Source organism: Pteropus medius, unplaced genomic scaffold (genome assembly GCF_902729225.1).
Source record: "Pteropus medius unplaced genomic scaffold, Ma_sr-lr_union100, whole genome shotgun sequence".
NCBI lineage: Eukaryota > Metazoa > Chordata > Mammalia > Chiroptera > Pteropodidae > Pteropus > Pteropus medius.
In genome coordinates, this window is record NW_024342467.1 from 22026606 (window position 1) to 22037830 (window position 11225).

An 11225-nucleotide genomic window follows, 5' to 3' on the forward strand; every position below is an offset into this window, starting at 1 on the left:
GCTAACCAGGCCTGGCCTTATTCTTTGTCTCATTAGGACCATAGCTTAAAATATAATAATGGCAGCTTCTACATAATATCTGCATCAGAGTGTTTACGAAATTGTTCTTCAACACCTAGAAGCATAATCTGTAGTCTCTTCACATGGCATGCTTTGCAGTTGGTTTTTTTTTTCCCCCTTATACTCCTCAATATTTCTAGCTTTAATCTCAGTCATTTGTACTTTGTGCTTGACAACAAGCTCACTCAAACTCAAACTAGAATTTTATGGAGGAGAGATAGTTTTGGAATGCATGAACACTTCGAAGCCTGTGGCTTGTTTTTTCTTTCTTACGTGTTTCTAAGCAAATGCAACATCATTGTCTCTTTGAACTAAGACTTAGGACTGTCAGTTTTCAGACATTGGAGATGTAGTTAGTTCCGTTGGTTCTTTTTTTCCTTTTTTTAGGCGAGGCAACCCTTGGTTGACCTCACAGGTTGCAAGGACCTGGTCATCTTACAATCTCTTATTTTTTTTATTTTTTCCACCTACAGCACGTGGTCTTCCTAGGTGGTCTCCCATCCAAGTACTAACCAGGCCCGACTCTGCTTAGCTTCTGAGATCAGATGGGATGGGGCTTGTTCAGAGTAGCATGGCCGTAGACTGAGATATAGCTGATCCTTGATGTTCAACCTTCAGCTCTCAGAAACCACTTTCTATGACCCAGAGATTAGAGTCATAGGTAAATGATGGATTTCCCTCTCGTTCCTCTTCCTTGCAGAGAATGAAAACAGTGGAGTTAGAGTAAGAAATAAGAACTTTCAGGTCCTCCTTCCCCATTCCAATTTGGAAGGCACGTTAGAGCTCAGGAAATAACCCGTGAAGAATGGGGACTGGTCACTGATCCATGACAACCACGGTCAAGGAATCAAGGTCGGACAGTGTGGTAGGTATCAGCCCATTCAATATCCAATTTAATCTACCTCTAGCCTGCTGTGCCTTCTGTGCGTGAGTCTGGAAAGTAAGAATTCCCTGACACTAGGAATCGGGCTGTAATGTGGAGGCTCCCAGTTGGATGCACTTTCATGAGATTTGAATTTGGAACTATGGAGAGACTGGGATGCATTTAGCAGAAAAGTGTGGTTCTAGAGCCAGCTGGTTGTCATGGTAACACCCAGTTCCACAGGGAGCTTCTAATTGAAGCAGGGGCAGAAGCTCCCACGGGGCTTCTATTCTGTGATGTGGTTTGGGCGTCATTCCTAGAAGCTCAAACTTGAGTCTTCAACCCTGTCAATAATTCTGTAAATCATTTGAAATTCTGTAATAAACCCCTTCAAAATATACAATCAGGGCAAAGTTAGTCACGTTGTTGATCTGCTGAGTTGTCCTGTAGCCAGGCCAAACATTGAGCCCCCATTTCTGGGTAAGGTGCTATGTAAGAAGAGAACATTGACTTGACAATGAAGTAAAATAGACTTCACTGAGAAGAATTCCTTGACTGAGCACCTTACAACTACTGCCAGAGGTATTACCTAATCATCCAATCGTGTTGGAAGGGACTCCTAGCCCTGCTACTTACACATAGTCCCCAAGAGATTTATAGTGGCCCGGGGATGAGGTTGGGGGAGTTGTGGCTGGTCATGCACCACATACAATTCCACGTGCTGTAACGTTCTGAGGCTCCAGGGTCGGACTCATTTCAGAATTCTAGAGATGGCTCTGCGAGTCTGATCTGAGACTCACATGCACCTGTCTGATGAAAGCTTAGATAGTACCTGGAGACTCAGCTTATATCACCACTGAAGAAAAATCTTATGCCCAAGTTACAAATGAAACCTTCAGACTAGGGCCTCTCACTTTGTTTCATGCCCCGGTCATTCCATCATCACTGACCGCCACCCAAACTATGGATCTCTTTGCTCATCTGTCCTTTTTTCAAAATCTCATCTTTCTTTCCTGTGATCCCCACCCCTGGGAATACCTCTTTTGCTGAGTTCTTCCCTCACAAGCTTCCATAGCATGCCCTTCTGGAAAACTTGGTGATGGAGATTCTCCTACATAGCCATGATCTCTGCAGTTGGCTTCTAGCTCTGCCTGGAACCCACATCTCCCTGAAGAGTGCAGCTTCTCCCGAATGTCTACATCGAAAGCTTATTATTTTTCTGAATCCACATCTTTATCATCCTCCTAACCTCACAATCCCAAGTCGTTTCTCTTCAACACTCTTGGGAAAATCACTTTGTCTTTGAAGTCAGTGCCATTTGGTTATGACGTATTTTACTCGCTGTGCATGTATATTTACTTGTATATATCTGCCTCTTAGTCACCCCTTCCTCAAACATGTCAAGGGTTTACACCTGGCTGGCAGCCATCCACCTCATGCTGAGTCCCACCTTTTCTCCAGGCCTGTGTGAACCATTCATCCAGCAACTTTACCTGAGAGTTTCTTGGCCACCACACTCCTGTCATCCTCAGTCCATTTCTGCTGCTTCCTCTATGGCCCGAGTTGTCAGCCATCACCTCTACACCTCTGAAATCTTAACGTCTCACGTCCTGCTTCTTTCTACTCTCCTGCCCCTTATTCCCACTGCGCTTGCCTTCCTTCACTAGTATTTCTGGGTCCTAGATCACTCAGTATATTTTTATACACTCTGTCATCCCATTTAGAAATTCATTTGCTTTCCCATCTACCCAAGTCCAACCTTTCAGCCACCCTCAGTTAAGACTGTATCTTTCCTGCAACATGTAAGCTCTGGAGTGAACTGTCTGCTTTAAGTGTCTTTGACACCTGTGCTGCAGCCCAAGGAAATTACAGGCAGAGCAGATTTGCACTCTGCAAATGTGTGGTCTCTGAACTTGGATGGACTTGAGCTTCACCTCGTTGCCCTGTATGTGGCCTAGGCTACCTCTCTTTATTTCACATACCAACTTGAAACCTGCACCACTCTTCTGCAATACTCCGACCCTGCCTCTTACTGCATCGGGAAGCTGGAGGCCATCAAGCAGGAACGTCCTCACTTCGTCCTCGTTGTCATACATGCAGGCTTTTCTGCATCTACCTTCATCTTTCTCACTCTCTCTATTCTGCTTTCAGCAGAAGACTCTTTCCTACCGGTCAAGTCCAAACCCTCCACCTGATCCCTGGGTCCCCGCCGCCCCCATCTGCGCACGAGCCTGCTTCAACACCTGTGTACTCCTTCTCAATGTCATCGGTCTTTCCTACACATGTAAATATACCTAGTTCTCTCCCACATTAAAAAGATTCACTTCATCCTTAGTCCACTTTCACTACTGGCCAATCCCCCTTTCTTTCACTATCTAAAATCCTTAAAAATGATGTGTGTGGGGGAGGGTACCCTGGCTGAGAACTTGGCACTGACAGTTTTGAAAACCTAAAGAACAGAGATTAGAAACCCAGTTATTTCAAAACTACGAGCAGACCTTTTTTTCTTTAAAGGTAGAATAAAATGCTCCTTTGTTCTGGAAAGATAATTAATTAGATCCATTAATGAGATAAATATAAAGCAAGTACTCACCTATTATTCTTTTGGAGAACAGAACACTGTTAACCAAGTGTGATGCTTTTTTTAGTCAGAGAAGGTAAGCATCCTGTCGGGGATATAAATTGTTCTGTGTTCCTGGAGCAGATGAACAACTATGAGATGTTCTTGGTGACTGTCTATGTGTATGAGGAGATGAATAAATTTAGAATGCCCAATATTGCAAAGTATTGCTTATTCTTGGGGGAGGTGTTGGCATTCTTATTCAAGAAGTTAAGGAAGGAGATCATCAAGGCAGTTAGATGCCTGCAGAAAGGATAGGGAATCATGATCAGGAGCATTCCCTGCACTTGGCCTCAAAAAGAGGTTGACAGAAGAAACCAGACTTGTTGCCATGCCCAGTGCTATCAAAGCCTGATTGATGCAGAAAGCACTGATGTTGGATAAGTTGTCCATAAGGAAAGGCTATGCTCCTGGGAATGGGGAGAATACCTTCTCCGGTGTTAGAAAATATTCCTCTATCCATTTCTCAAAAATGAGGTATTGCCTGGCACAGGGAGTAGGGAGTTAAGGGCCTAAGCAGCATGCCACGACAACAGGGGTGTCATGATCTGGTTTCTGCACAGCCATTCACTAAAAGGACCTCGGGCTTCTTGAGAAAAGTCTGCTTTCAGGACTGGGACAGAGAAAGTATGAGATGAGCCTGGGAATTTGTTAGAAAGCAAGAACGCGCTAAAAGAAGGATGGGGATGTGGCAAAGGCCGTAGAAGCCAGCTTCACGTGGCTCCCATTGGTCAAATTTGGCATTACTTGAACATCAGAAAATAATAGTATAAGTCATAACCAATTGAATAAAATAACACTCCGTGAGTTCATATTGATATAAGCAAATAAATTGAATATTTGATCATCAATAGGATGGACATTCACATAGCCTCACAATACCTCCTCATCCAATACTGATTAATTACAAAGAGATAAGAGTAACGTCACAGTTCCTATGCAGGCAGACACCACTTCAGTCGAGAGATCAAGTTTAACGTAACAGTGACACCACCTGACAGATGCAGTGAGAACATAGTATCATTGCCGTGATATTACTGCTCAAGGCGCATAACCTGAACCTAATCATGAGAAAACAGCAGATAAACTCCAACTGAGGCTTATTCTACAAAATAATCGGCCTGTGCTCTTCCGAAATATGTCCTTGAAAACCAAGAGAAGACAAGTTCTTTCAGGTTGAAAGAGACTCAAGGGAATTGACAGCTAAATAGGTGTGATTGTGGACTGGCTGTCTGTTATAAATGACATCGTTGGGACATTTGTTAAAGCTTGAATGGGGTTCGATCATTAGATGGGACTATTTTATCAATGCCAATTTCCTGATTTTGGTGCTGGTTTTGTGGTTATGTAGGAATCAACCAATAAAACAAAAAATGTTAATGTCATCCTATTTTATCCTCAATGACTCTTAAGGCCTGGACATTTGTATTAGAAAATCATAAGCTATACCCACTGCTCCTAATTCTTAACCTCTCATTCATTTTAACAGACTGTAAATTTTTCTTCTTCTTTTTCTTCTACTTTATGAATGTGATATTCACATAGCCTCACAATATCTACTCACCAAGAACTCTAGTAAAATCTTGTTGACCAAACTTGTGCCACCTAATGTCTGTACGGCCTCAGAAGCTTACTCGCTTGTGCCGCAGTCCATTGTAGTAATCCGTTACATGGGGAAATAATACAGTTGTGGTCAAGATTTAAATACATATAAAATGCCTAGAGTTGTTCTTGGCATGTATTAAGTGCTCAAAAACATTAGCTGTACATAAATGTTAGATGATAATAATTATCATAATTACTTCCATCTCCGAATTCTTGCCTGTCATAAAGGCCTATGTATGCAGGTGCCTACTGGATATCTCCACTTGGACGTCTCACAGACACCCGGGCGTCGAAACTGAGCTCCGCAGTCCGGGACTTGTTCCCGTTCCTGCGTTCCTTACCCCGAGGGGTGTTTAAGTCGGAGACCTGAACATTGTCCTCAACCTTTTCTGTTTTTTCTCTTTATTTATGCAATTTATGGCCAATGTTGGTTTTCTTCCTGTCCTGTTATTCAGGCCCCTCCTCCTCCTCCCAGACTGTCCGTCTCTTAATTCATCATCTCATCCCTCCTGCTAATGACTGCGACCTGCCCCATTTCCCTGCTTATCCTTTACTCTCCAATGATTTTTCTCTCCCCTCTCAAAAATGATCTTTCAAAGTGTAAATACAAAGAAGTCTACCCTCCCCTTTTAAACAAATTCACATTGTCTTTAAGGTAAAATACAACTCCTTAGTATGCCTTAAAAATGCCGTTAGCTCTAGTTTTACCCACTGTTCCTCCTTCTTCCTCTTCCCATTGCTCAATCACATTTTTCCAGCCTAACTAGGTGACCACAAGAGCCAACTGCTCTCTCTCCTAGATCTTTGTGCAAGTACTGTTCTATTTGGGATGCTATTGCCCACGTTCTTTGCTTAGCTAACTTGCGCTCTCTTTTAAGACTCAGCTCATGTGTAATAACCTCTAGGAAGCTTTGCCCGAACCCTGCACAGGTTAGATGCTTTTCCATCTTGTGTGTCTTTCACGGCATTTATCACGTGGTTTCACGTTTATTTCTTTATTTATTCTCTACACCTGCATTAAACTGAAAACAACATGAAGGCAGGGACTCTGGATTTGTGTGAATGTGTGAGTCTGTTCGTCTTACACCGAAAACATCTTTAAAGAGATTCTTGAATAAGTGAATAACAGTAGCTACATTAATGACTTTCCCCTATTCCTATATCATTTGAGAATGACATCTATTTATAGTATATTGACAAATAATTATGTGATTATGGTGTATTGACAAATTAGTCAATATTTACTTTCTATTCTCAGTTTCCAGCTTTCAATAAGTGTTCAATATACATTTTTAAGTGACTACACAGTTTATAATTAGTAAGACATTGAATAAGAGAGTAAATCTTTCTTTAAATGTTTGTCTTTAAAAATGTATATTTTTCTGCCAGGAAGATTTCTCTGCCTATAATATCTGAACTTTCTAGAACTTTCAAGATCTTAGCTATTTTTAAATATCTTCTGACTCACTAAAAATGAAAATTATTTTAAGTTTTTAGGAGATCCATTTCTGCCATGTATGGCAGTGGCATTGAAAAAGCTTCCCCACTCTGGTTAAGAGTTATTTTCTATGTATTTTCTATAGATTCATCATCATTCAGACCTCATGTGGTACCAGAAGCGCCCAGGGCATTTTATACCACAAGAGTTAAGAGTTCATAAAACAATAAACATGAAAACAATCGATAAATCCTAAAAACGAGTCTCTGGAAAGTCTTTTACAAAAGCTCTAAGGAATACCTCTAGGTAAATGTAGGCATGGCTTTTTCTAGGTTTCCAGAACTTCCTTGGGTGTGAATTAAGCCTCCGTGGCTTTAGTTCATGTGATTGAATCAGATGCTACCGAAGAGATTTGTGAGATCTGTTGTTTATTCCATATATTTTCAGGACTGTGGATTAGTATTATCAGTATCCGGTTTATAGGGTGGAGTGTAACAACGCACTAAAGATGGAATCACCAAGGACTTCAATAGTGGACCTATTTTTGGTATTTCTCTCCAATTATATATAAATATTTGACTGATGAAAGGACCTCCATGTCCAGAATTCTTTCAACCTTCTTAAGAAGCGTTGACTCTGTGGGTTAACTCTTTTCTGTCACTGTGACAGAATCAGCCTACATCCCAGAAGGATGAATCCCACTAAAAAATGATTGGGATATAGTAGGACAGGCCGTCATTGAGCTCTATGCTATGACTCCAGTTTACTTTGAGATGATACCTTCATCATCTCATATACATATGAAAGATTAACTTTTAGCTTGGGCCCTGGTGTCTAGGACACTAGAGGTCTCTTAAGACATCAGTAGTCATTATGAAAGCAGAGCTTATAGAAGAAAAAAGGTAGGCACCATTGTATCTAAACTTTGTCAGCACAGGATCTCCCAAAGTTGGAAAACTAACCATGCTCCACAAGCAAAGGGCATGGCCTGGAGGAGTTGAAAGTCCATCGGTCCTATTGCCAGAGGTCACCACAATAGAGCCTAATTACATGGTCACTAGCCTGCAAAATGGCCTACACGTGCCGGACGTTACTTTCAGAGAGATAGTTAAACTATCAGAACCATCAGAAGGTGCAGAGAGCCCATGATTCTATCTCGGGATTGAGGGAAAGTAACCTATAAAGAGCAATCAGTGAATAGGTTAGCTCATCTCTGAAGTTCCTTTCTAACTTAGTGCACTAGGCCTGCCCAGAGTGCCCACGACACCTTCCTAAGGATGTCCGCATTTATGCAGAAAGCATTAGACAGATTGGACTTCAAGCAAGTCATTTACTCTCTTTGAGACTCAAAAGCAAAATGAGACTTAGGAAAGTAGAGCACTTAATATGTATCTCACAGAGTCTAATTATATAATAAGCACCCAATGAGTGGTAGGCTGCATTATTACTATACACTTATGTGTTTCTTGAAATACTTTAGTAATTCTCAAAAGCTCTTGAACGATTGGGAGTCCTTATTATCTGCTTATTAGATAGCTTGTTGAGTAATCATTTCCACTAAATTTCTTGTAAACCTTTGCCATTTTATACACACATGAGCTGTTTGAATGATTGAATGGTCAAAGTAACTACAGAAGGAACACCAGAATAAAACAGACATGAAAATATAAAAAGATGCAAAATAAAAATCCATTTATTCTTTTTAAACTATTATTGAAAATTGCAAAGCACTGTCGTTCAAGCCTATAGAGCAGAGAGAGTTCTCCCTCTGAGTTTGTAGGTTAGTGAGGAAGATCTAAGCATTGCTGAGATTAGGAGACTGATATTAAACTTAACACTACGTTTTCTTGTTTTATGTCACAAATCCCCTTCTGCAATATGACTAAAGTCAACTATGGAACAAGCTATAGTTTGTTTTGCACATCGTGCTATTAAAAAATAACCCAGCAGAAGTGATGGCTATCATTTTTAAAGAAAAATTATGGCAGATTTTGTAAAAGGTAACCACAGCATAGAGTCTGAATCATGTACTATAATCAGACAGAATGCATGATTTTTTGGTCGAAGGGCCTTAAACAAATAAAAAAAAAAACTAACATTTATTAGTTTTCAGTTTTCTCTTTTGTAAAATGTAAAAGATAGAACTGTGTCCCCATTTGTCTCTTTCATGGAGACGCATGTGATTAAAGAGTTATGGTAAGGCAAACAAAGAGAATTCCCTTGTCATGTAGATATTATTAACATATGAGGAGATAAAGATTTTGGAAGATTAACTACCTTTATATGCAAAGAAGTAGTTGAATCATGCCAAGGTTCATAAACGGTTATTACCATTTCCATCTTGGAGATGTACAGGAAAGGCAATTTTTGCACTTGTGACTTGACTGTCTTTAGAGTCTGATATAGCAGCTACTATTTCATCCCTGGGTACAACACCTGCACGATGGTTCCATCTTGACCGTGCGTAGGAATTATCTGGTAAGCGTGTTTAAAATGCAGACTTAGGGATGCCCTTCACCTCCCATACTGGTTCTCTACATCTGGTGACGGGCTCCAGAATCTGCATTTTTAACAACCACTCCCAAGGTGATGCCATTGCAGGTGGTCAGTAGATCACATTTTGAGAAACGTCTCTCTCCAATCGCATGGGGGATTTTAATAGAAAAGCCAGATGTAATTCGGTTTTATTAGAAAATAACGTATCGACAGCATCTTGGTTCTGTCCAAATACCTAGTTAAATCTGTTGCATTAAGCTGAAATAACTCAAAAGCTCAGTCTGGTCCAATTTGTCCTTATTCGGATGGATGTGATCTGAGCCCCCCCTAAAAAGATTTAATGCATATAATTATATGGATATATGCATGGTATGTGCTTTCTGTGATAAAAGAAAACAGAAAACTATCACTGATCAAAGAGTATTATAATTCATACATTTTCAGCTAGGTTTGATATCCTTAAGGGAAATCTATTATATTAATTTAGTAGATCCAAAAGAAACAGTGATATATCTGGATTAGGCAAAAAAAAAAAAAAAAAAAAAAATCTGTAAATTTAATTCTATGAAAAAAGACAAAGAATTTTAAGGCCATGAGATAATCTTCCCGCAAATCTTTGCATAATTCATTCTTTAGAAATCATAGAGGAAGATGTTGTATTGATGCTTTCATAAATCTTCTATTCTGTCATTAAATTGACTTCAGCTTTAAATTGAGCTGCTTAGCATACAGCCACTGACTTTCTATCTGAAGGCATCTAATCACCCTCTGCCTAATCCAGAACTAGTCATAAATCAATGGACGGAACTGATTCACGGGTAGCGAATCTCCTTACAACTCCTGTCGGTATAAACATCAAAGGGCTACCAATTCTTCTGTCTGCTTGTTTTTAATGCTACAATGTCAAAATATTTATGATGTTCTCATAACACATTAAGTTCAAAGGCAAAATAAGAAGCCAGATCAAGAGCTTTTCTACTTGGATCAAAGGTTTCAAACCTTTGAGATACAGCCTCTGTGTTGTCAGAAAACCAGACATTTTTTCATAAAACCTATTTAGTGTCATATGCACTTTGCGGATTGTTACATGGTTGATGCACATGTGGTTAGGATGTCACACTCCAAAACGCATTCCAGTAACAGGTATAGATATTTTTTTTCCCCCTGGGGGAGAATAATACCAACATGAACCAGTGCATATCTGAGATCTAATAGACTCAAAGTTAGCAAGAAACTTGAAGACATTTCTGTCAATCTTTCACCTAATGATGGTCTCTGCTATAGTCCGCTTGACTGCTATTAAAAATTCAGCCACAACAGAGGCTTTGGCTTGTAGTTATAAAAGAATACGACTGAGCCTCAAATTTATTTTAAGAGAATGTATAAGTTTTAGGAAAAAATCTAGAAAAGGTAATGTTTTGCTACGGTAATATGTCGACTAATTTTTACTTCGTCTTTAATGCTGCTTAGAAAGAGCAAGCTTTCTGTGAATGTAAAGAATTTATTGAGAATCATAGCAATATTGACTTAAATACAATTAACCAAAAAGCAAAGTAGAAATAGTTCACAATTGGTGAACAGTTAGTAGTACTAGGCACTACAGTAGTGCTTCATAGTTAACCCTTTCAACGGAGCTTTGAGAGAGGTGTCATCACCTCGTCTCACAGATGAGAATGCGGAGTTCAGGAAGTGGCGAGCTTCTTGCCCAGTTTAACGTGACCAGAAAATGATAGGACAAGACTCTGACTTTGCTTAACTTGAAGCCCATGATCTTTCTCATTGAGCCAATTGCTTTTCTTATTTATACTGTTTCGAGATAAGAGGGAAATCATAGCATTCGTGGTTCTCACCCCTTCTCCACCTCCCTATTTCCATCCCAGCATGACGGAAGGTCATAACGATGTAATGGAAAGACCACGAGCTTGGAAAACATATTTCCTTCTTATTCTTTGTGCAACTTAGGAGAAGATATTTATCTTTTACAATTCAATTCCTCCAGCTGTGAGATGAGTATAAAATAATCTACCTCGGTAGTTGATGTTTGTGTTGTCTTCCCCTTCCTTCAATCTAGAATCAAAGAATGGTGGTGGTAGAACAGGTCCCTGAAAGGAGGAGAAATGAACCACCGTCAACCCTAAACAGCT

General features: G+C 40.0%; 1 pseudogene; it reads right to left on the bottom strand.

Annotated features, from left to right (window-relative positions):
* Positions 1-524: 524 nt before the first annotated feature.
* LOC120602554 (uncharacterized) lies at positions 525-643 on the bottom strand (annotated as a pseudogene).
* Positions 644-11225: the final 10582 nt, after the last annotated feature.